General features: G+C 38.2%; 1 protein-coding gene across 4 annotated transcripts in view; it reads right to left on the bottom strand.

Moving 5' to 3' along the window:
* The window catches only part of LOC124159309 (F-actin-monooxygenase MICAL3), a 241,657-nt gene extending 216,289 nt beyond the window's left edge, over positions 1–25,368 (bottom strand). For all 4 annotated transcript variants that reach the window (XM_046535044.1, XM_046535049.1, XM_046535050.1 and 1 more), the window contains exon 1: positions 25,294–25,368. The gene's annotated coding sequence lies outside the window, so the exon portion shown is untranslated. The remainder of the gene's footprint in view (positions 1–25,293) is intronic.
* Positions 25,369–26,818: the final 1,450 nt, after the last annotated feature.

Genomic DNA, 26,818 nt, shown 5'->3' with positions numbered 1-26,818 from the left:
ATAATAATTCTTTGGGATCAATTACCGACGCACCAATTGCAGCAAGATTGAAAGCGGTCGACGCTCTCTCTCACAGCAATGGGGGCGTACAAAACAGCAATTGCCCCAGATAAAGTATCTTAACAAAGAGTGCACGACAGCGATTAGAGAGAACTTGGGACTCCTCTGTTTATGAGTACACCTGAGCGAGCTCAATTGGGGAAAATACACAATTAACTCACGCACCATTTAAAACAAGAAATTCGATATGAGGATCGATTACGAGGGGAGCACAATTGATTTCTCTGAAGTTTCTATGAGAGAAACGTATTTTGACCCGGTTTTTAAATTAATACACTCAAGTAATTAACTTATTGGCACGAAAATCATTAATAATCTGTGAACATTTGAAATGAATAAACCATTTTCGTTAAAAATTCGAGAAGTAAAACGAATATTAATCTCATATAGCAAATCATTGAGCATTAGCCTACATAAACTCATTGAACTACTTTCTGATTCATCGCTGTTAAAATTAATGAACATGTGAATACTTTTCAATACTCACAAGTTCCAATTAAACATATTTCAAACTTCGGACTCGACTTGGGAATTTGCAATTTCGTCGTAATAAAGAGGCCATTTTGCATGACTTTCGTTAACTAGGTGTTGGTAATTGAAGAAGGAAAGAATAGATAAAATCGTAGTGAAAAAAGGCTAATATAACATATATCCTTTAATCATTATCCGATGACTTCCTTATTTCCCAACTGCAAACACAGTGAGTTTGCTCCTTATTACAACGGAAGAAGAGAACATCATCACTGTAAAATCTTCATGAGATAACTCTCAAAATTACAAACATAACATTTTAGAGGGTGCTATCAGGGTTGATTGATTTAAATGATTTAAATCACTTGATTTTTATTTTTTTAAATCAGGTGATTGAAATCATAATGTGATCTATATGTTTGATTTTTAAAGAGTCAAGAAAAGGAAGCTGTAAGTGTATAATTTTGATTTTTATTTCTTAATTAATACAATGAATCGACAGTTATCAGCACAATGGTGGCTCTTAAATAGAAATGATACTGTAGGAATGCATGTAACATGAAAATGTAAAAAAATGGCTTTGGTTAGAATATTAGTGTATCCGTTGTAAAAAAATTGTTTTCTGATTTAACTTCTAAGCGTAGGCACCATACAAAGTTGCAATTACAGAATTTTTCTAAACTTCATATGCTTTAGAACCGCATAATATAGAACATTTAATACTTCCAATGGCAATTTTATATTATGCTGGTGTACTTTTTAATTGATACCATTGGCATTTCCGTAGTTCTCTCCCCTGATTGACTAAATGTTGTATTAAGTTTAGAGTATGTTGCCTCTTATTGTTTCTGCAAACGATCATTCTCCAATATGCTGCCCAAATAGTTAGTTTTGCAAATAACTGAATTTTTGATGAATGGAGAATTATAAAAATCTCATTTAAATCAATAAAATCCGATTTAAATTTAAAAAATCAACAAAAATGATTTTTTCGAAAAAATTCATGATTTTTATCTACCATGGGTGCTATATTACATTTATATTTCATCGATAAAGTGAAGATAACGATATCTAGAAGCAAAAACTGGAGAGCAAATAAAGAGAGATGGTGACGTTTCCTCAATTGCCTACTGAAAATTCGCCAGCTAGGTTAAGGTGGCAGAAGAGTCGTTTACCTTCACACTTCTGTAGAGCCATCTTAAAAACACTGCATTTTGATTTAGCATCAAAAACCAGGTAAATATTTTACGTCTTTTAAGAGTTTTTTGATAAATTTTAATATTTTTCTTCCCGAGTGAGTTTTACTTCATTGGTATTCTTGCTTATTTAAAAAGACAGCCAGTCGCACAATCCACCAATTTCGCATTCGTTGCATTTTATCGTAAATTTCATTTTCATCTCAACCCGAAAAATTATATTCACATTTTTCTTAAAAATCTCTGTATCATTGATTCTAATTTTAAGTTACGCGTAAAGAATTCTTCGTTCAGAAATTTGCTTATTGGGTCTTTTCTGATCATAATATCACCCACTGATCTTCCTTCACCGAAGACCACATGTGAACATACAACATATCTTTGCCATTATACTGTCCAGGTTACTTAGAATTATATTTTACACTTTTACAATCATAATACATCATTCCAAAAATCCTAAAGTTTTGTTTGCATCAAACTTTCAATTTGTACCTTCCAAAAATTCTACATATTCTACCAGACATTATCATTGTTCTTCCTAGTTTATGAAAATACAAAAATAAGATGGAATTTCCAGGACTTGAGACGCAAAAACAGATCAAGGCTCTCAAATAAGGGGTATAAGTTACTAAGATACAGATAACACCGTGGCATACGGAAAAGAGTGACTCACGAAATTCCATAATGTCTCTTTCATGGGCTTCATTCTCGATGCGGGATAAACAAGGGCCCTCATTAAAGCTCATCAATGGATCCGTTCACGAACAAGATAAAAAAATCACAGAAACGAATAGACACGAGGCAGTGAGGAAGAGAAACCAAGGAGAACACGATCTAAGCATAACCATTCAGCAAAGGATGACTACATAGCGACATAGAACCAAACGAATCGGTACTATTCATTTATCCGACAGCAACCTGTCATTTGCCATGTGACTCATCCCAATGAACAGATTCGTTTCCCATAACTAGTGAGAATGAATGATCAATTCAAAGGGAACCTGAATAATTTTAGGCACTGACCTTGCCAATTGGCACAGCCAATAGAAGAAGGATGTTAAAATGAAGAGGTAAGTTTAATTAAAATGGGCTACAAGTTCCATTATACGTTTGATACTACGATTATATAAGTAAATAATTACGGGGTTCCCTACTTAAAACATTCCATTCAATGCATGAAAATCCTACAGGTCACGAATTATTTCGTTGCCCTCTGATATTTCAGGGGATATATACTACCTAAAAGTATAGTACGGAAAAATAAAAAATTATAACGATTAGAGTATGAAAATCAATATGTCGTTGCAGGTATTAAAATTAAGTGGCAGCATACGGTTAAAGAAAGTTTTATAAAAACGTAATTTTCTGCGGACCCTCATGTTAATCATAAGTTGCAGTGATGGGTTTCTCAATATTTACCCATACAACCGAGTGTAAAACCCTACAAATACTCAAACAAAACACTCAGCTACATCAGTCGCAGTATCACTACACTGGGCTGGAATACTGAATTCCAGTAAAAGATATGGGTATCATAATTTGATACGTGTATGAGAAATAGTGCCTTATAAAATGCTTACGGAAAAGGGAGACCTAGGAGTCGACTAGGCCAACTGACGCAGGAAGCAGACTATGGGGCCATGAGTAATAATTGTAACGCAGGAGGGGATGGTAAAGGATGAGTCCATTACGAGAATAGATGATCACGAGAGAGAGTGGAGTGCTATGGGAAGAGCGGGAAACGGCGAATGGAGGGCGAATTGCTCGCTTCAGGAAGGAAGACCATAGGACGGAGCTGCTTGAAAAGAGGTCCTTGTCAAAACCATAGCGTGTATCTTCCGAGGCAGGACGCTCTGGTTGGGGGCCGAAGAAGGGCAAACGCTGACGAACATGTATTTAAAAGGATGCATATCGCTGCTAAGTGAACGTTCGTCAGTCTAGCTCAAAGAAAAAAATCTCGCAACTTCCAACAAGCCCCCAAATCAAGCTAGAGAACTGAAATTCATTTCTGGTCAACATTTTAAAAAATAACATAAGTATAATACTTAAATCATTACATCTGAATCATACGAAAACAGTATAATTTATACTTCACCAACGTAAACATTATCTAATTACAGGAATTAGGTCGAAAAATGTCCATGCGTTCTATATAAAATAAGCAATTTGTACGAATATGACTTAAATACTCTAAGATCAGTGCAATTTTGTTCATTCAGTCGGGGATAAGTGGATGGGTAATGGCTATAATAAAGATTTGTACGGGATACTAACATAATTTTGATCATAGGGCTCACGTGGCTATTAAATAGTTAACACATTTTGAGATCATAGGAATCATTCCTATCACTAAAGAGTTCACTTTGCAACACTTGATTGCTTTATGCTTAAGAGGGTAATTATTTCATCTCATTTAAATATCTCGTGATTACTCGCAATATTTACTGGAATTAATAAAATTAAAGTGAACAGGTTTGCATAAATTACATCTGCTCGCACCTACATTACATCCCTAGAAAACAGGTTTGTCATTCTTTCTCCACCCTTAAAGCAAAATCACATTAATAACGTTGGTTTAAAATTATTGCTGTGGTCATATAAAGAAATATAGGTAATTAAATGACACCAGTGCAGAACGATACTCACAAAACAGTTATTCCCGAAATTAACCACGAGAGCACACTATAATCTTATAAAATAAATGAGCGCGTACACAATCATAGCATGGTCTAAAATAGTCAAAACATTCTAACTAGTCTTGTGAATCGGCCAAGCCTATAGATAATGAATGGCAGATTAAAATATTCCCATCAGTCAGCTCGGCTCAAACTGATTTTGCCAGAGATAAAATTAATTACTTTTTGGCTCCCAGTATTTGATAAAACGCGGACGGAACAGTGTGTTATGCACACTCTAGGCAGGTGGAACAGCTTAAAAATGAACACCATCCCCTGGGTCACTCTAAGTAACACAAATCAACCGTTTTTTAATTTCCCCGTTGATAATAAACTATCCTTGAAAATGCTAACCCTAAACGAAACTAACATAGTCTGATAAATTTATAGTATATTTTTGGGGCCAGGAAGAATTTCGAACACATACGGCGGCATTCAATAGAAAGATGAATATTTTCAGGAAATCTTCCTTTTTTATTTCCTTTTCACTGCTACACACTCGATTTCCGATCTTTTTTACCGCCATTTTACTTTTTTACCACACTTCGAACAACAAAAACAGTGCAAATCAGTAACTACCAAATAAGAAAATACGTAGGTAACATAGCAAACAAAATACTAACTACATAAAACATTCAACAGGGAGGTTCGCTTCGGTGATTTTTCACGGGCATTTTTTGAGCTCAAGTTCCCAGCTATATATCCGTCTACTGAGAGTTTCTTTCTGAAATGGTTTCAGCTGTAACAAGGAGGTATCCAGAATTATTGAAAAACGGTCAACTAGGACTAAAAATGTCGACAGTTTCTCATTTTTTAAAGACAGAGCTAAGACATAAAGCCGTCTAAATATCAAACGCTAATGCCACGCACACTATGATATACTGGGGTATAAAATACCCGTGACATATATCACATTATTATAAGTAACAAACAAAAACTCTAGGGATGCCACCCAAAGCTACCTAGGATCCGATTGATACAGCTACTACAGCTGGCAGTCAACTCCATTTTTTTGTTCTAAGGCTACATAGAGAAGCCACCAATTAGTCCCGTTGATATTTGTTGCCACTTCAGGCGCACTTCAGTCGGTTTTTTAAAAAATGACCGCAGCGCAGTGATGATTTGAGAGCGACTCATTTACTCTGAATGTTTAAAATGTATATTACATGAGGGTGGTTTGATAAGTCCGTGACTTCTTGTAGAAAATATATTTTTTCGACATAAAAGTGTTTTATTTTTCTTCACAGTCTCCTTTTAGCTCGATACATTTGGTCCCGCGTTTTCAAATTTTCATTCCTTTTAATTAATAGCATTTATCAATGCCCTCAAAATAAGGCCCAAATCTCTCACCACCCAGCCATTTGTTCACATTTGGAAACGGGAAGTATGCGGAGGGGGATACATCTAGAGAACATGCAGTTCTACTGTTCAGATTGGTGAATGGTCTCATTGACAGTCCGGTACTACTGGGCGTTATTGACATGTCAGTGCCAAGGGGTCTTCGATCAAAGACCATCTTTCGCCGACGGTTCTCTTCTACATACTATGCTCATCGAAGTGGGCGCTCCTGACTTCTCAGAACAGGTAGTGCTGCTGCTACGCACTTGGATTTCTTCAATGAATCTCAAGCTCCATTCAGAAGAAAAGTTGGGATGTTTTCAGAAATTAGACCGCATTTGCTTGGAGTAATTTGATTATTGTATACATATTTTTTTGTTGTAATAATGACATATTAAACATTTAATTTTTTATTCTAGTTGTTGTTACTTTCTTAATGACTTCGATTTTGTAAAATGGCGTTATTTTTTTTTAATAAATGAATAAAAATGGTGAATTGGTTTGCACATCATAGCCTAATTTATGGATTTTTGCAATGGTTACTACACACGTGCGCACCCGTGCATTGTCTTGATAGAACAGAACTTTTTTCTCCTTCAAAAGCGGTCGTTATTCCTACAAATCTATATCGAAAATGTCCAAAAGTTCTGTATGATATTCGCCGGTGATCGTTTTACCCTATTTAAGGTAAACGACACCGCGTTCATCCCACAAAACTGTGACCATGACCTCATTGGCCAACAGAACAACCTTTGCTTTCTTTGGTGCACGTTCAATCGCAGAAACCAATGGTCTTGATTGCTATTTGGTCTCTGGTGTGTTGAGATGATTCCATGCCTGGTCCACGGTTTACCAAACGGCGCAAAAACTCGTTCGAATTGGGACTGAACATCGCCAAACGCTCCTTAGCAGTGGTCATACAGTCGAGTTTATACTCGAATGTGAGCAATCACGGCAGCCAACGCGCGGATATTTTTTCATTTCCAAATATTCATGTAAAATGTGATGTACCCGCTCATTTGAGATGCCTCTATGATCTCGCCCACTTTCATTCTTTCTATCGTCCAGGATCATCTCATGGATTTTATCGACGATTTCTAGCATAACGTCCTCTTTCGGGCGTCATGAACGTTCGACGTCACTTCTGCTGGTACGGCCACAACGGAATTCAGTAAACCACTTCCTCACCATTTAAATTGATGGTGCAGAGTTTCCAAAGTGTTTATAAGGTCTTTTCTTGGTTTCGATTACGTTTTTTGTACGCAAAATAGAATGATTAGGTAGCACACGAAATTCACCTCTTTTCCATTTTCGTTCAAATTGCCAAGGTTGTCTGCTTTCAATGGATGGCAAATGCAAAATGACTGAACCAGCTAAAAAATTCACAGCTGCTTGCTAATATATCATATTTTACGGGAGTAATGTCGTATTTATATAGTTACTACGCGATAAATGCACAAAGTCACGGACTTATCAAACGACCCTCGCATTTACAATAGTGATGAATATCCTCAAAAAGTATTGAATTGATAGATCACATTATCACGATTACAATTTCGGTAAACAGCCCGAATCATACCTTATTTCTCTGTGCAGTACGGGTCGCTCAGCCCGTCAGCGATGTGAGCGGCGACTTTTTCAAACCCATTCAAATGCGCGCTGGGTGACAACACATGCAGAGGCCGACTCGAGAATCCTCTATTGTAACATTCGTGGTTTTGTTCACACGTGTGATCGCAGAAGGTCAAGAAAGAGCACTTCCGCCAGCTCAGAAGACACGATTCTTTTTTATTTCTCGTTTTCGCGAACGTTCCACTCCAGCCCTTCCGAAAAAATAACCGTTAATTTCCACCGAGAGGAGCCTAATCACCAGCCGAAGGCACTCATGCAGTCATGGGTGCACACCGTTGGCAACAGGAGAGCATTGACAGTGAAATCCCTCGCTCGTCAGAAGGCTTGACTGCGACTGAGATGGATTAAACGAATCTGAGCTAAAACAAGAATATTTAGAATTCCCTGCTCTCCATGAAAAAGCTTCACAGTAATATGTTTACGATGCTAATCCATTATACATAACATAATAAAAATAATTGGGCCAATTTCACTTAAAGATTCCATTTTTCCCATTTTCATTCTCAATTTTAACAGCTGGATAGAGTGCGCCGATCAAGGTTCTTCTCCATGTCACCAACAAACCGCTTTTTACTAAGCACTTGTTTTTCGATTAATTCTACCGCATTAAGGTCCCAGAGTCATGTACATTTAAGTTTATTTTAGGAAACAACGAAACAGCATAAATAAACATGCAACTATAAGTATCATTTTGCATCCATTAAAAAAGAAAACGTAACACCTTCCCCGACTTCATACAAATTTAGTAATTGTTCCAACATAACCAGGTCCCACCTCAGCATCTTGAGTTATGATCTTTAGGATTCGTGTGTAGTGATAGATTTTGAAGTCGAAAAATGGCAAAACAAACATTAAGACTACAGAAAATATCTCGATGTCAGTCACACCCAAACTGAGAGAAAACACTATTGAAGAAAAACATCAGTGGTAAAACTCAATGGCAGAACACCACTTTGCTTGTTTATAAAAAAAACGAAATGTGACTAATTCAATCCTTGCTAACGAAGTGCTAATGATTTCTCTTGAATTCGGAGCACAAATACTCCTAAACTCAAAGTTCAGAATAGACCTCTGGACAAAATTTTAATTTGCCTTCAAATATGTTCTAAAAAATCAATAAGGATAAATATATACGTAAAACGTTTATTATATGTAATAATTTTCCATGGAATGTTTTTTAATCGCAAGAAAAGGAAGCTTTTCTCATCAGCAGACACTCCCACCTCAATACGTATTTCTATTGGCTGACGGAAATATGACGTCAGCTCATGCAACCATGCGGCGGTCCCATGAAATTCATGGGGGTTCGGCGTATTTGCAAGGTCTTCAGCACGGATCGGCACTTCGTTAGCGTTTCTCTTTGCGAAGTGTACATATTATCGCCGTGACGTGCTTTTCCGAAGAGTGAAAAAGTTAGTAGGGATATTATTTTGCTTCTGTGGGCATCATGGATCCTGAATTCGATAAGGGAGACGCGAGAAACTTGCCTAAAATTTCAATTGCCTCAATGTTTACATTCATAAGTAGAAATAGTAAGTACATAAATTCTGAGACCCGGGGAGCGAAGATGGCTAGGTGAGTATATCGCCACGATTGGAAATTGATTTTCTTAGGGTATTAGTTGATGTTAACGTTTCTAAATCCTTTTTTCACATAGAGTCGGACGAGAAGAATAAGGCGATGATGCTATAGGTTACGTGCAAGTTAAGCGTGATAAAAATTAATGCAGCGTCCGTGCTCGTATTCGTAGGTTCGATTGAAGGCCTATGTTGTTGAAGCCCGTCTTCTGGAGGAGAGCGGCGAAAGCGAAGTTGTGACTCTTCGTGTAAGGATTGCATAGCCAGTTTGGGTACATGGAAGACTTTACTCTTAAGTGGTATTGTATCTTTTTTATTTGGCATTTTAAGGTAAACAAATTTTCCCGTTATTTATTTGTGTGGAACAACCTGATGAAATTTTGAAGCGGTGAAATCTCCGATTTAATAGACCTAACAATTAGTATTTCCTGAAGAGTGGAAAATATAATATGGAACTTCACTTGCTCAAAATTTCACTTTTAAGTAACTTAATGGGATAAACAAATTCCCCTTTTTCTGTTGCTGTTCCTTACATTCTTTACCTGCAGCAAAAATATAGGAGATAAAACTATCCGCTTATTATTATTACATTTGTTACCTATCAAAGAGCTATAGGGTTCTACGGTACTTATTAATTTGGTTTTGAAAGCATATATTCGAGTTACTCTAACATTGTTAACTCCAGTCTTTCCCTAGTTTCAAGAGAGAATTACTTCAGTTAATGATATTAGAGTTTTCTTAGTAAGTACCAATAAATCAAGAAACTGAAATTCGTCGGCACTTTTTCATCCGAACAGTTCGTCGTTCACCGTCTTGGGGGACCGTGTGAAAATACTTCTTTGAGGCATTCCCACTAGGATTACTGCACATAGGCACAATGCAGTACTTATAGCTGCGCTTCGACAAATCGACGAAATACGTACGACTACAAAAACGGCGTAATATCCACAATATCACTAATTCTTTACCTCCTCTACAGTAATGCGCACGGACGCGAACAACACTATTGCATGAGCTGACGTCATTCAAGATGGCAGTGGTGCGAATTACGTTCTTCTTGCATGGCAAGTGACAGCTATTTTAAATGCTCGAAATAAAAAAATGCAAGATTATACGGCCAAAGTGTTACACCAATTAGGTTAATATTTACACTTACTTTTCAGAAAGATCTTTACCTTGATAGGTGTCCAGAGGTCTATTAGGCGAGAAACTGACAATTAAAGCAAGCGGAAGATAACCTAAGTAAATCATTGAGATCTCGTTAGGAAAGTCAAATTGACAGAATCACTCAGATAATTCCAGACACAGCAAGTATCGTAAATGTCATTGACAACATTACACCTTAGGTAAAAAAATCCGGTGAAAAAAGATATACTAAATAATAAAGAAAGGAAAATAAATGACATATCCTCAATGAGGATAAAAACAATAGACGTTCGGCGGCAAATGAAGCCTTCCACGGAAAGTGTGGTTCTGATATCTCCATTCGTTATCCGTTTCTTATTACTTTGACTAGTATACATTACTAACTGGTGAGTAGCAACGCAAGCTTCGACCTTGTGGGCAGAAGAAACGGCAACATCATCGGATACTCTCAATACAGGGATCAATGGAGCATGAAAATATTTCAAACGACCACATTTTGTTAAGTAATCTCCTACTAGCAACAACGGGTAAGTATTGAACTATCACCACAACTTCAGCCAGAGATATCTATTACGCATTCAAGATGCGAAAACCGCTATATTAATATCAAATATTATCGTTAAACTCTGACACTTCGATAAATCGCCTACATAAAATCGCAAAATATGTTGCTAACATTTTCGATGAATCATTCTTACGGTTATAGACACAATTCTCAACCTAAAAAGAACGTCGTTTGAAATTTACATTACGTAATCGCAAATCATATCCACAGTAAAATGTGTAAAATATTATCCTCATATATCCCAACAAACCTCAGCATAAAATATCACATTCCCCAGCCTATATATGAAGCAATTCCACAATCAAAGGCTCCCCAGCGAAAATGAATTGTCATGCAACAGCCATCTTCTAAAAATATGGAAGAAAAATATTACAAAGCTAGCAACTAATAGTACGCATTTACTAGACAGTTTTCCCGACAAGGCCGAAAACAGAGGCTAGTATTCAGTAAGCTCTACAAATGAATAACACAGTTCGCATTGCAACCCCTATCGGATGATCAGAACCAAGGCTTCCTGCACTAAAACATTCATGGAATAGCTTCAAAAGGAAGGCCAAACGGCTAAAGCCTATCGATTACTAGACAGATACAGAGGGTGAAATCGAAATCGGCCGAGGAGCGTCTGCAAGCATTCGGTCTGCCCTCGAGTCGTGAAGGAAGGGCAAGCGACGACGCGAGGAAGAGTGATGGCGGCGGCGGGGAAGTGGAGATATCGCGGAGAGGGGGCAGTCGAGGAGCGGGGAAGTGTGTCTCGCATGGTGGCGGAGTGAATGACTCGTGATGGGCGAGTGAGGACAGTGGGCAGTGCGTGAGCAAGGCTGGCGGGAGCATCGCCTCCAATAGCCCTTGGCAGCGCAGAGAGCGTCTCGCTTGGCGGGCGAGGATAGCGGCTGCAAACCACGAAACGAATAAATCAACGTCGATCTTCAGACTGAGCACCCAACGGCAGTGACTCTGAAAAGCGCGACATTAACAAGCAGGCCAAAGTTTACTTCTGAGCTTATAAACCCCAAAAAGTTATATATAGATTCAGCTTTCACTTGATGGAAATTCATGCTGAATGAAGATATAAGAATAACCAATATAAATGTCAACAGAATTTTCAAAAACTTCTGTGGATAAACAACCATGGTAAATTTCCAAAGATTTTCTTTTTATTCCGTGGACATTTACAAAGGTCGTTTATTTTTATTCCCCTTAATGCTAATTCACACGAAACAGAGATGAATACGAAAAAAATATTTGAAAAATGGAAATGTAAGTGTCTACTATTAGCACCGAGGATAGTGTCAAGTACGACAGTTCGGTACGAGATCTTATTCATAAAATCATCCTCAATTCTATTATTCTATAAACAAAAGCACAATTACCTCAACAGTGAATAAGCACCAACTGTGATAGCCAAAGTTAACATAGATAACCGGAAATCAAATATCAATCTCTCCTCCTCAGCCGGGAGGGTTTCCCGGTAAATATTCAAAACTCGGTGTACGCATACGTGCGTATGGTAGCTGTGAATGCTCATTTATAACGCAAAAGAAAGCAATTTTCTCTGAAAGCCCGCATGGTGTGTCTGCTATGCCAAAAACCTATATTATCTTGCGGTATCGAGTTAAAAAATGAAGGTTTTGCGATAAATCGAAAACTAAGTTGAATCAAAAGAAAAGTACGGATGAAGTAGGAAACAATTAGGGGAATGTATGGACGTAATCATCAGGATTATGTGCCGCGCTTGTTTTTAGTCGTGAACAGAAGCCGAAATAGCTGATTAAAAACATTTTAAGCATTCATTCTTCAAACAGACAAGACAAAAAATTTAGAAGGAATCTATCACATCAGTAAAATTTTCTAGGCAAGTACCATCTTCCAAATAAATATTGCAGTGAGTTGCCAGACGAAAATGAGTTGATAAGAGCGTTGAGAAATTAAAACAATGTAGTACGAGCGTGATGCGCCCGCTCCCAGCGGGCATCCCTCGCTCTTTTCAATGCAGGTCCACAGAGGGATAGGCACGTTTCTAATTTTAAAATGTAGAAAAAAAGGCAGGGTCTTATGTACAAATTTAATTGGAATGTTCATGTACAAATTGAGGTCAGAGGACCTCTTTAAACACAACATTGGAAGTAATTACACTATCCCCTGTTAATACTTCTTTAGCGTTTTCCTTAATATTTACAAAAATATTTTGAAAATATCTTACCCTAGAGAATGCTACATTAAGTTGGCCATGAGAGAATACAGGGTCAGGCAGGAATAAGCCAGCTCTTTGCAAAGTCTGACCCTGAGCCATGTTAATAGTCATCGCATAGGAAACTTTAATGGGAAATTGTGTGCGAGTCAAATTAAAAGGAATAGTGGGATCCGACGGCGTTAACTGTATTCTTGGGATGAGGACAATCATGCAGGAATCGATTATTTTTTTTAACCAATTTTAGGAAACAATAGCAATATTTAGGAAGTAAGATATGCCGTCGCATGTTCTCTGCTAAATTCTGTGCATTTTGGTACCTCATTTGTAGAGTTTGGTTGCGTATAAGTTGAGGAAAAGGTATCTATACAGTAGAAATAATATAGAGGATATAAGCTTAGCTTAAAAACCTATAATTAAGGCTACCCGTAGATGCATCCGTCCACAAGTATAAGAGTCAGAAACCACATTTACAAAAATGAGTTTACAGCAGCCTTCGCTCCATCCGATCTCCGAACTCCTTTACATTACCGCACATTGACGTCTTTCCAAGGTTATTATCTGGAACCCTTGGCCTTACTATTCAGCTTCCACCAAAGGCTCACTCGTGAGCTCAAGAGACATATTGTGCCGCTGAATGCCACCAATTGGCGTCCCCTTTCAAAGACTTGGTCTCGTTTACCGTTCCACAAAGTGTTTCATTCATTTTACAAGCAATGTATCTATATCGATGGCTAAGTTCTAAAAACACGTATCTCAAAAATAGCTTTTTTTCTGGGGAGCAAAAAACGATTAATTTTTTTGCCTTGTGCACTGAAATTAAAAACTAAAAGTTCATAAAACTGAAAAAGAAGCATACATTGGCAAACAAAGAGTTGTTTTTGCTTGTATTTTATTTTTTTCATGTTATTACACTCTTTTTAAGATGCCTGTCTCAAACCGGCCGAATTTGAGGTACGTGTTGTTATAACTTAGCCATCGATATGGATTTCAATCGCATTCCTTCAATAACGGATTAAAGAGGGGCGAGAGGACAACTGCCCTCCCCCCTCCCCCTCGAATTTCTGGGAAAATGGTATTGGTAAAATAATGGTATTTATAAACGTGGTTTCCAAACGCGAGAAGATTTGCATACCCTTAAAAAGTTTTGAAGTGCTACCCGCCTTCAGCAGCAACATACGCGCAGAGACGCCCTTCTTTCACGCACGTACTTTCACTGTCGTGCACATGCACTTTCCACTCCGAAGTCGAAGTAGATTTTAAAAAATGATAAAACGGAAGTACATCGACCACGGGGGAATGCCTTCATTCAACGAAACTAGGCTTCATTCACAACGGAACTTGAGAAAGCGGAAGCCGACTAATTTCTGTTAATACTTCAAGAATGATAATTACACAACTAGAATTCCAATAGATATAATTATACTAGCAAAAAAATAAAAATCAAACATAGTTTTTATTCTACAACTTTGAGTAAATAGCTATAAAAATTAAAGAAACAAACTACTGGAATATAATTACCGTAGTACGAAATATAAAGATCTCTCTTGACAATTCCGAACGACAAGATAGTAACAAGGGTTTCGCCTCATATTCTCACGCTATCGAGAAAAGGATTATACTGAAAATGTGAAAGCGGTATGAAAAAATCTGCTGTGAAAGATAATGACAATAAGATTATTACATGGAAATACGATATTGGAGGACATTCGCACTACGACAGAAAAAAATGTCTCGTCTTCAACCAAAATAACACTTTTCACCAGGCAACCAAGGCAAAAATGAAGCGATCTAAAGATATCAATTGATGTAGCTCCTTGATATATCATACACTTACACATTCCGCAATAATAATCGTAAGTAATGTCTATGAGCTGGCCTAGTTTCTCTGCGTCGTAATTTACTCTCGAAGTTAGCAAGAAACCGTCGCGATATCCTTGAGAATTGGTGACATAATAATATGCATCACAAGTATGCCAACGCATTAGTACAGAAAATCTAGCAGTCACAGCAACCATTAAGTAAACGGAGTCGTATAAATGTCACAAAAAAACTCAGACAACTCCACACAATGGTTTTGAGTTGGTTAGACCGTACAGAGAATGGCAATTACATTTCCTCAAGCCTATCCTACGGGAATCGCTGCTTCAACCATCGAGGACGGGCACAAAGATAGAAACGGAAAGTAAGAAAAGGGGAGGCATTAGACTCCCCTCAACGAATGACTGAATCAACATAACTTTCAAGACCCACATCTCGAATACCAAAAAGCAATACTAAGGGGGTCGGCTCACTTCTGAATCGAACTCTATCCATGCCGTCTATATGATCAAACACATATTCTGGCATCGAAAGCGTATGCCATAGTAAATGCTATCCCTGATCAAAAAATGTGTTCAGTTGAACGAAGGAAAATAGAATGGCTAAAAAATCAAGAAAAACATGCACGGTATATAAAAATCAGAATACAAACCATAAAAAAATAAAAAAAAAGAAGTCCAAAGCTTTCTTCCAATGTTTTTTTTTTCAGAGATAGTGCTTCGTATACGAGGGTACTATCGTTTCAGAGTTCTTTAGTTTTCCAAATGATACTTACGCATGCATACCGTGAAATCAATAAACGCCCTAGGCAGAATTATGAAAAAATTGAAATGTTCTCATACACATTTTTATCTCACAAAACAACTGAATGTGATTACAATAAACTTTGCAACTTCTATCCTAAGGATTTTAGAAAAAAATATAAAAACTGACAGAAATCGAGGAATGCATAATTTATACACGGAGGAAAAAGAAGTATGGTAATTCAATAAACACCGGGCTGCGCAAATATTTTATGTCAAGTTATTGATTCATGAAATTGCAGAGTGAAGAAAATTAGAATGATATTACCACAGACACACAAAGGTGTACTCGTTCGTGTACCGAATATAACAATACTAATTTTTTTTTAGAATACGTATTCGTCGAGTAAGCACTCTTTCAGGCTTAAAACCTTTCTCGAATCTTTGACCTGGGAAAAAGGAAAAGTAGAAGTCAAAAATTGATGAGTCGAAATGAAGAGGAAATAGGGATTAGACCAGCGTGGATTCATTACTTAGCATCCGCTTTTTCCACTAGTCAGAGGCAAGATTAGGAGATTAATTCTTTCAGTGCCGAAGACATTTTAGGATTTCTCGTTGCTTACGCTCCACAGAGATTGTTCGCTCCAACGCAGCGGACCACGAGCATTCGACCAGTCAGATCGTGAGATTAGGAGGAACCTAGGGCATAATATTCCTTCACACTTGAACCATGGCACGTTTCTCCGGAAAAAATCCTTCCAGTGAAGGCTTTTCCCCTTCGTGGCAACCCAGCGCGGAATACACGCAACGGACGAAAGCGGTAGGCTGCATCTAGACAGCAGCTTCCTTCATACCAAAGAGGAGATGAAACACGAAAGCGCCAATCCTCATACTGATAAAAGATAAGAACGATACATTCGAGGGATTCACATGCACTGTATGTACAATATATACTGACAACGGATTCCAGGGTAAGAAAGGTCCAACTACTAATTTAACTAAATTTCATGACAAAAACTGAATGGAAATTTTCAAAGCTAAATATAACTTCAGATTCATAAATGAAAACAGGACTTGTATCATCGTTAAATCAGGTGAAAACACTAACAAATACGCCCACATGAGATACGCTACATGAATTACGCATAAGTACATGTGTTAGATTTTTCTACATTAATTCTGAAACCAGCGGAGGAGCTAATTAGTGGCAATCTAAGTAGCATGAACTTCTTCTTAGCTACCACGATGACCTTTGGTCAGTACATGATATCTCAAACAGTAATCCTTATTACAAAAATAAAACTAATACTCAAGTTGGGCTGCCCTTGGGTAGCATATATGATGCATGTTTTTCCGACGTAATTTTAATTCCTTCTGCGATAATATACCCCATAAATAGGAAAAAACATCATTCCTTTAATGGAAAAATAATAAACATAATAAAACGATAAAGGAAAGTTGTGCAAGCACGTTTCCTAGTCCAAACCGGCAATTCAAAGCCTTAAACATCCCGCAGAGCTGAGGCGCCAGCGCCGAACAACCAGCTGACGAAGAAAGAACAGCGTTGACTAACCTTCGCCTTTCTCGAGTCTTTAATCCACATTCATCGCTAACGGCTCAAACGGTTGCGAAACGCCTCCTGGACAAGGTGACGCGTCGCCGGAACGACGCATTTGCGTAAATTATCATTAGTCGTGACATTTGCGGGGCGATAAATCAAAGAGAATAGGACCAAGTCGCAACGCTCCTTTTGCCTCGGCAGGTGTGAACAAGTACATAGTAACTAAAACTAAAATAGGAGCGATGGCCTCAGAACCTAGCCTGTCATCAACTGCCGACAAAATGATTTCGTCTATAGGAGTAAACATAAGAGGCAACCGACCATGACACACATGACGCATAAAATCAAAATAAACAGGTTGCTGATCACTTATTTTAAAGTTCAGTTATTCGGAAGCATATCGTTAGCCACGTGTGTTTTTACCCCATATTTACATCCTCATCACATACGGGGTACTGGGACGTTAGAAATTTATTTGTAAATTCGGCACTTAGTGATGACTACTACTAGATTTCAGCTTAATCAAATACTTCAATTGCTATAATGCCGAGTCGGTGATTACAAATTCACCACAAAATTTCACCGAAAAAACAAGACACAATGTAAAGAAACAGTCATTCTATTAGAAGATAACATGCTAATGTACGTGGCGAAAGCGGTAGGCTGGGGCATCGCTGAAGGCATCCATAAAACAATTTTGTAATTAACACTAGAAAAGCGGTTCATACACGTAGTACCCATTACGATAACATCCAGTCCTCCTTTTCAGGCCACTTTTTGAGAAATTGAAACTAATTTTCACTAAACCACCTTAGGCTACGGATGATTTTTTAATTAATTTTAACATATCATTTCCAAGACAATGGAGTGGTTTCTACTTTTTATTGCATAAATCGGTAGATTATTACTCTATTAAATTCAATTACTACCCTATTAAATTTTACGGTGATTGTTTCAGATGTGACTTAAATATGGCAGGAATGCCAGCATTCGTACGTTTTCCCCCTTTTGAGTTGGCGGTCTTTGTAAATAATTTGCTCGAACAATAACATATCTTGTCTAAACTTATGTAGTATCAGAACGACAAATGCGATAGCGTTCATAAAATTTCGAGTTGTGATAATCATAATCAAGATTTTTCCGTCAATGCCGGCAAACCCAGACAATAATCGAGCTCTTCAAATGAAATGCTGTCAGGAAACCAACAAATTATTGCAAGATTACTCAATAAATCAGCGCCGATAGCTAGTTTGGCGCCACTCGAGAACACAGTTCATTATTATACGATAAACATCACTGGCTGGACAGAGACGTTCCTGATTTAAAACGGAATTGCTAAATAAATTGATTGGATTTTAGCCCTTAGTCAACAGTCGAGAGGGCGGATTAGATCTTGAAAATAGCATAGTTGTCGAAACGAGAAGTGCATGTGCAGACTATTAATCGTCATTGGAAACCTGTCCATTGATTCCCTTTATTATGTGAGGTATGATAAACTAAGTCACTCGAACGAGATAAGAAAAAAAAAACAGTGAAGTGAGTGGTTAGCGACATGATGGCGATAGGTGGGGTGTGTGTGAAGAGAGTGGAGGGAGAAGTCGGATGGAGAGGTGGGGGGGGGGGGGGATAGGAATTCCGCACGGATTATTCATCACGTTCGCCGCGACCTTCTCGAGTTGCTCTTCGGGGACGGCGCACCTGAGTTGACCGCACCCACACGCACCCCGCGTGTGCACAATGTGAAAGAAAGGAAAAAAGGCGAGGCGGCAGATTAATGCGGAAGAGAAAGGGGGGAGAAAGTGAGCCAAGGTCGGGGCGCCGCAGCCGCCGTGGTCAGAGGATGCATAGCGCATGTATGGGAGGAGGGGAAATACGATGGCAACATTTGCGGGCGAGTGGTCCTAAGACGGTAAGTCACGCGAATGGAGGCAAGGAGGAGGGTTGACCGATCACAACAGACTGATTTGCGGGATCCCATATTCCCGACGGGATTTGATTCTTATGATTCATTAAAAAAATGCAATCAGTAATTTTATAGAAGCACATTACAGACATGAACGTACCAAGGATCAAAGAATAATTTTCCAAAAAGTAATTTCAAAGATTACTGATCATAATGAAGGAGAGATAGGACGATTCCAGGAAAAATGATTAGGAGTTCCACCGGACTAACCTTCTTCCTCACTTTTTACAGCTCCAGTAACATTAGCTGATGAAGGCCAATCTTCGAAACTCAAGTCTTTAGCAATAAGAGAAGAGAAGGGAGCACGTACAGTGGGTTGAGGGTTGAGCAACGTATTGAAGACTCCCTGGTCCAAATCTGGGCGAACGCCTTGAACGCGCCTAAAAAAATCCTAGACTAAAAATGCGAAACAAGTAAAGAAACGGGTCCCCTTCCCTACACGAAAGGTCCTATATGAAAGTCACGCCCCTGTCGATAAGCCCCGGGCGAGTCTTAGTATCAAATATCAAAATTAGCAAGCGGATTAATAATTAAATGGAGTGGAATAAAATTAAATATGATAATAGGTCTAATTTTCTGACAACGATATATCTCAAATCTCGACGAAATACCACTGGTTTGTAGTCGGTATATGGATGTGCTACCGTCAGAGAACTGTAGCATAGATCTTTGATATAAAGGCTTGGGTTCATTAACTCAATTTTTTAAATAAACGTCTAACACGAGTCAGCTACATGAAACATTCGCCTCGACTAAAAAGAGAGCGTATAGAAATACATGGGGGCTGTCGTCTCCACATGGACGACATGGCGACACTGCTCGCGACGGTATTGACGAATTCATCGTGTTCCCCCTCCGTCTGCAACCGAAAATCTCCGCAAACATAGTCACCCACTCCGGGCCAACGGGGAGCAACCAAAGACCCTCCCCTATCCACGACTGTATCTCAGCATCCAAGACCTTTCCCGAGAAAAAAAACTGCGGCTTCAGATTTTCCCCTCTACCACTTCGGGTCCCTTTTTCCCTGAGCAAAATTCCTCAAGACAGTTCTTAGTCCAGAGAATGTAAAAGGTATTAAAAAACACGCAACATACCAAAGTTGTGACAAAAAATGATATAGAACCCAAGTGCTGACCGAGTTAAGTGCAGGTTAAACTTTAATAACTTTAATAACGAGGCTCGAGTTCGTTGGCATGTCCATTTTAAATGAGCGCTATCGATTGACGGTGAAAATAACGGAATCGTTACGTTTATAACTCAACGTTACTACTTTTATCAAAATTTCCCATTGCACATAATAGAGGCTAATCCTATGATAGGCCCAAAAGAAAGAATACGTTTTACCACGGTTAAGAAGCCACAAAAAATGCTCTTAGGAATCATTCACACTTATGTGACATAATACACTAAAATTATCACTGTAGTAATATACGAAATTATTTCTGAAGTATGCATACGATAATTACATTAATCTATATCGCGACCTATTCTCTACAAGAAAAAAGGGTACTATAAAAAAAATCTTATGGGATATTGCTTTCCACGCGATTGAAACCCGGAGCAATTAAAGCCAAGTTCTTTCACCCAACAGGCCAACGCGATCCACAAGAAATAAGTTGGACCACTCATATTGCAGCCGCATCTCCCGAATCAATCTCAGACTCGGCTCACCGTGTCGGTGGGTCGAAATAAGGCATCGGCGGGCGCTGGGGACGTGAGAGAGAACCATCGTGGAACACGTGCATAGCACGGCGATGCACCAATTCGCCCCCGCACCCTCCCCCTGTCCGCCCAGACGCCGCCCGCTCCTCCTCCCGACGTCCCTTCTACTGCCGGCTATGCGGCAGGGCCAACCGAGACGGGACCTGCGGCGCACTGTGGTCCGAGATAAAAAAAAGCAGGCCAAAATTGGTATCGCTGTAATTATTGTTTACATACTAGCAGTAAAAACTGATCTCCACGGTTAGCAACATATATTTGATGTCTAAAAAAATCGTATAAGGAAGCTGGTATCACATATCGATGAATAATATTACTGCACTGCATTCTCAACCTTAGCAACATATATTTGATATATAAAAAATCGTATAAGGAAGATGATGAATCGATTAATAATATTACTGCACTGCTTCATTGTCAATAATTAAAACTTTTGGGTTTGGGTTTGCGTCTTGTGGCTTAAAAGTCATCAACGTTTCTTCACCTTTGCCGGTAACTCTTCAGGACTAATGTGCTCGGAGAGGTTGAGCATCTAATTTTAAGCCACAAGACGCACGTTAACCCAAAAGGTTAAATTATTGACAATATATGGACATCGAACGTTTTAACAACTTCAACTGCATCAGGGGTGCCGACTTACAAAAAATATTGGGGGGGTGAGTTTTTAGTTTTTTTTAAGCCTTTTAGAAGAGTCATACGATCAGCATTAGAACCCTGATAACTCGAATCCTTATATCTGGACACTCCAAGGAAAATCGAGAAGCCTGGTACATTTTTTCGTCACCCCCATAACCAATTGTTGAGGGGGCTCGGGCCCCCTCAGGCCCCATGGAGTCGGCGCCACTGAACTGCATTCACTGTTTAAAAAAATAATGTACATCAGAACCAATTCCATTGAATTAGACTGAGTCAGTTGCGGATCCAGGGTAGGAACAAGGGGGGCTAAGTGGGCCAGATCGGATCCCCAGCAGGAGTGGGGATCCGATCAAAATTATAATTCTATATAGTGTAAATTGGATACCTAAGGAGGCCCCCTTCTCCCCCCCCTCACATAGATCCGCCACTGGACTGATTGTGAGTCAATTTTACAATTCAATGGGACGAGCCAATGGGTTTCACTGCTGATGCATCTCTGCTCTCACAATTTTCAATTGAGATGCTATTTTAAACTTTGAGAGGATAGATATTACCGAAAACAATACCGTGTAACCGCCGCGGGGGTTGAACGTCGATGAAAGAGAAAGAACGTGATGAAGAAACGAAAACTATTCACATCTCTGCCGCCTGTTTTCCGGACCGCCGAAAAATCATGAAAGAATGCGACCGTTCCAAAGGAGAGGACGAAGTGAGTTCCCTCACGAGCCACGGGTCAATATGACACTCCCACGCCAAAAGTAGTTTTGTTTCCCAAACAGTGATAAGATTACAACGATGGGGGTTGAGAATATATTACGTAATGGAGATACATCATTTCTGTTATGTGCACAGCAAACAATTTGACGTATCAGGATAGAAATAATCCTGGAGATAATTCGAATACACTCGGAAATACAATGATCGCAAAATATTGATGGACGAGGAATAAATGTGACGTTTTCGCTGTTTTGAAGGCGTAAATGGAGTATTATTTTTGGAGGACACCGCGGACTAGCCAGCGGCATAGATCCGCCAGATGATACAAAGAAGCCAAATACTAGTCAAGGCAGATGAATTTCTTCTGTGGAATTTACGCATCCTTCGGTAGGTTAAGATGCGTTTCTGATGTACAAAGCGGTGTTGGCCTCAACCAAATACGTAAAGATAAAATTCAAATGACATGAAAAACATTTGAACAACGTACACGAACTTTCATGAGCACCAGTAATTGCCTCAATCAGAAAAGATAAAAAAACAGTAAAAGCCATATTAATCATATCACTTAGACCCTAATTCCATTGAATTCATCAGATTGCAGTTTCTTTTCAAATTCTGTTATTTGCTAGAGAAGTAGCTAGATTGGGTAAAAAGGTTGGTGATGCGATTATAACCTAACTATAAATTTTATAACATTTTCTGGTAAATAAGAATTTTTTTCTTTAAAATTGTATTTCATGGTATGGATAAAGATTTAGCTGCGTTTTTCTCATGGACCTTTTTTTCAAAATTTTACTTTGCCGTTTTACTTAAAATTAACGGAACATGAGTAAAACAATAAAGGTCGAGAATTTTTATAAATGCTTACATAGGAGTGTGTTTACTGAATTCCTATTTCCGTTTATGCATTATCATTGCATAAAAATGGCAACCCTCGTGTGCGGTTTTTGATATCTCGTAAATAGTGAAGCTGCCTTTCTCCAGATTGTCAACTAGCTTTAGGTGGAACGATAAGAGCTTCAAAGGATTGGAAACAGCACAAGACACAACGTGAGGTTGGTGAGCCAACCTACCAAATCTTAATTAGTATTACATGAGATTGATTCAAACAGCAAGCTTTTCATAGCTCTTAAAGCAAATATGCTTGTTTATTCCGACCGATACACAACCTTTTGACATTCACTAATGCGTTCACACTAAAACCCACACATTACACTTACACACGAGCAAGGGTTCTTCCAGCATTGTGTGAACATAAATGAACTGAGTTACATAGCTTTGGGAAAGAAAATAACCCAAATCATATTTAAATATAAGTGCGCCGTCCCAAAAGAGCAACATGCAACGCTGTGTCATTGAAAATTCAGAACCAGAGTAACAAAAAAATAGCTTCAATTATATAAAAAAATTGGAAAACACGATTAAACAAAGATCAATAGAGAATAAGATAGGGGAATACAAGAGCATCGCGAGAGGCTAATATTTTCGTGCTTTATTTAGATCCAAAGTTAAATATTGCAGCATCTTAGTCTACAAACTCTCATTTTACGATAAATAAAACTTTATCAACAAGCTATTAGAAAAAAAAACAAAAATAAGCTCCACAAAACCCTTTTTCTTAACAGCAATTGACAAGGTCACAAACAATTTGGGAGGGAATACAAAATACAAAATGTATATCATTGTGTCTGCCCATATCAGGTCCCTAAATATAGGTGGCACTGAGGAAGCAAGGCAATCAAAAATGATCATAAGAGCTACGACTTACAATTAGTATTTGAAATCATAGATAAAATTAGGTACCCTAAAGTTAAGCTGTAAAAATGCATAAGCAAAAATGGAAAAATACACTTGTGTATATGTTCATGCAAATATCATAAAACGGATAATAGCTGGCCTGTCATAACTAGTAGAAAAGGGAGAGCAAAATTATTTACATAAATAGTCATGTTTAAACTAAATGAGTATTGACTTGCTGTAGAGATGCACGCATGGTGTGACAGGTTAAAAACATGAAATACAGCTGTAATCAACGACAATACCACAGAAATACAACCATATTTCTACAAACGTAAGATATTTCGACGAAAAACATAAAATTAACTCCTATGCGGAATTACACAAAGAAAGGAATTTATAGTGAAATCATCTGTACCTTGTACCTAAGATTCAAAACTGGAAATACAGAAACATCGAGTTTAATTTACAAAACAGAGGTTCAAGAACCAACAAATAACTACACGAGTTTATGAATAAATAATAAAAATCTGACGAATATGGGATTTCGTGAAGCTTTTTTTGGATACAAATTCACCGTATCGCAATGAACTCAGCTGATCCCCCCATGATACGACATTGCACCCAATATTTTCTACCAATAGCCTCAGTTGCAGATAATACCCAATGACGCTAACACTGCACAAGTGTAATGGTGCACATGTATGACAGGATATAATCACCTAATCACAGATTTCATGAAGTACACATACCTACGTTTTTTACGCAACGATAGAAAAACAAAGGAAATAAATTGGGGAACTACATATTTCTAGGTAAGGCTATTGGGATTCGATTTTACAATATATTAAATAGGACTAACTTCCGTACAATTTACTTTCTAGCCGGCGGGGTAAACACCTCGCCTGCCAAACCGAAGGTCGCGGATTCGAGTCCCACCTGAGTAAATTATCTACTACCCACTGCGCATATGTATATGATCGTGCAATAATCAAATATTGAAATACCGGATATAACTGCCGATTCGAGATGTGCATGGCTATGCCGAAACAAATAAACACAAGCCTCTTCTGCCATAGTTTCAGTACTGAACAGTCTCGATATATACCGAACTAGCTCTGAGAAACATAATTCGCCATTAGACATATGCAATTTATAAGATGTGCTAGACGAAAATGACTAACGAGAATTAACAGGAAAGCCACAGCGCTGAGCAAAGAATACAAAAATATAAACAACATGACTAACAGCAGTGATTTTCGATGGAAGCATCATGGAGCGACGCGATCTTGGTGTAGCATTATATTCGACGCCTAACAATACGACTGCATGAATTGAAACTAAATAACATTACGAGGATATTGAACTCAAATAATGTAGCGAATCAGGGAAAAGGGAGAGGAAGTAAATTACACTCATCAACAAAACCACTCAGGACAATTTCGTTTTTCACAGGTACTTCTACCAACACAAAGGGAAATCAACAAGATATAGAACGTCATTTTGCGATTTTGGTAACAATTTTACGGTTATATTAAATTTACTTACATAAATATGAGCCAGATGACTAAAAGCAGCAGGAATAATTTGTATCCGAGTCTTCAACACACCCACCAAGCAACCACCATTGCTACAAACTACGATAATCACAGAGATTCTTCTCTGCATGACTCTGGTGGAGAAAGAATGAACCCTTTAAGCCAATGTAGCTGATTTTGCAGCCATATTTGAATTTAGTCGGTATCACCCCGCATATCGTCCCCGAGATTCATATGTAAATGCGACACTCAAAAACGTTAAGAAAAGATATAAAAACTACGGATAAGAATAAAGAAGTCTTTTGGAACATATTTCCGGCAAAAAATAAAATATTTGACGGAATTAATAATTTAGAATTTGTCTCTAAATGCCTACCTCAGAGTAATGAACCCAAGAAAAGCTTCGTCAACCCAGATACCAGAATCTTGGAAGTCTTTTACACTACTGATACTAGAAATTACTCCATAATTTATTTATAACCACTTCCCTCTTCGATATTTAGGGCTAATAATTTGACTGTGGATCATGAAAACACCTTGGTACAGCACAGATTCCACGCGATTAGTAGCAGATACATAGGGCAATCTAAAAAAATATAAGCAAGGACAGTATCTCAAATTTTCCATCGTAAATTCAATCCCATATGAAAAAGATCTGAGTATATATTTGAGATCAATTTCCAATTACATGTCTATTATCATAATTAAACGTATTACTAGCCCATGGATTGATGTGTTTTCACCCCGCACCACAACGACAGCAGCTCCCTCAATTCGCAGAGTCCTCTGGATTGTTGATAATACACTACAAAGTTGAGTCGTCGCATCCTACCATCTTTGTTCTCTGCACTCGTTGTTTACGTTGTGAAAGTGAATGTGGTCGGCAGTTGCTCGGCAAGATTTTCAGTTATTTGTAGTAGAAATACGGCACAATAAGTTGTAGTTCGGCTCCTAATTGCTACATTAGCACCAAGGACGTGTTTAAAAATTTTATTTTCCCTCAAAATATTGAGAGAAGAGCGAAATGGCTTCAAATATGCCGAAGGGACAAGTGACACCAAACAACGTCTTCCCGCCTACGTGAGGTAAGTTTTTCTACACATAATGGTTCCTTTAATACTATTACCTTAAATTTTTAATAGTGCTGATCCACATATTCCAATTATTAGGTTTGAACTGTGTATAAGTAGTAATTTTTAAAAATATGTATTCCGGTTCAGATAATCCGGCGAGGTTCTTGACGAGTGTTTTTGTGCTTGTGTGTTTTCTATTCATCAATGGAATATGTGAAATTTTGTGATTAAAATATAATATTTAGTCTGGGTTGCAGAGATGATTGACTTAGTTCTTTACTACGTACCAGAAAGTGTAACAATAACTATTAGTGCTGCTAGTTTTGTATTCAATAAAAATATTTGTTTTTGTCAATGCCGGTATGAAGTAATCTTACGGTCATTTACAACAATAAAGACAATTACGTTTTTGACTAGAATCTGCATATCCGGATACATATTAGTGGACGAAACTCCGCTTTT

Source organism: Ischnura elegans, chromosome 5 (assembly GCF_921293095.1).
Source record: "Ischnura elegans chromosome 5, ioIscEleg1.1, whole genome shotgun sequence".
NCBI classification, from domain to species: Eukaryota; Metazoa; Arthropoda; class Insecta; order Odonata; family Coenagrionidae; genus Ischnura; species Ischnura elegans.
The sequence above is the reverse complement of the archived record's forward strand: the minus strand, read 5'-3'. Positions and strand labels throughout refer to the sequence as shown.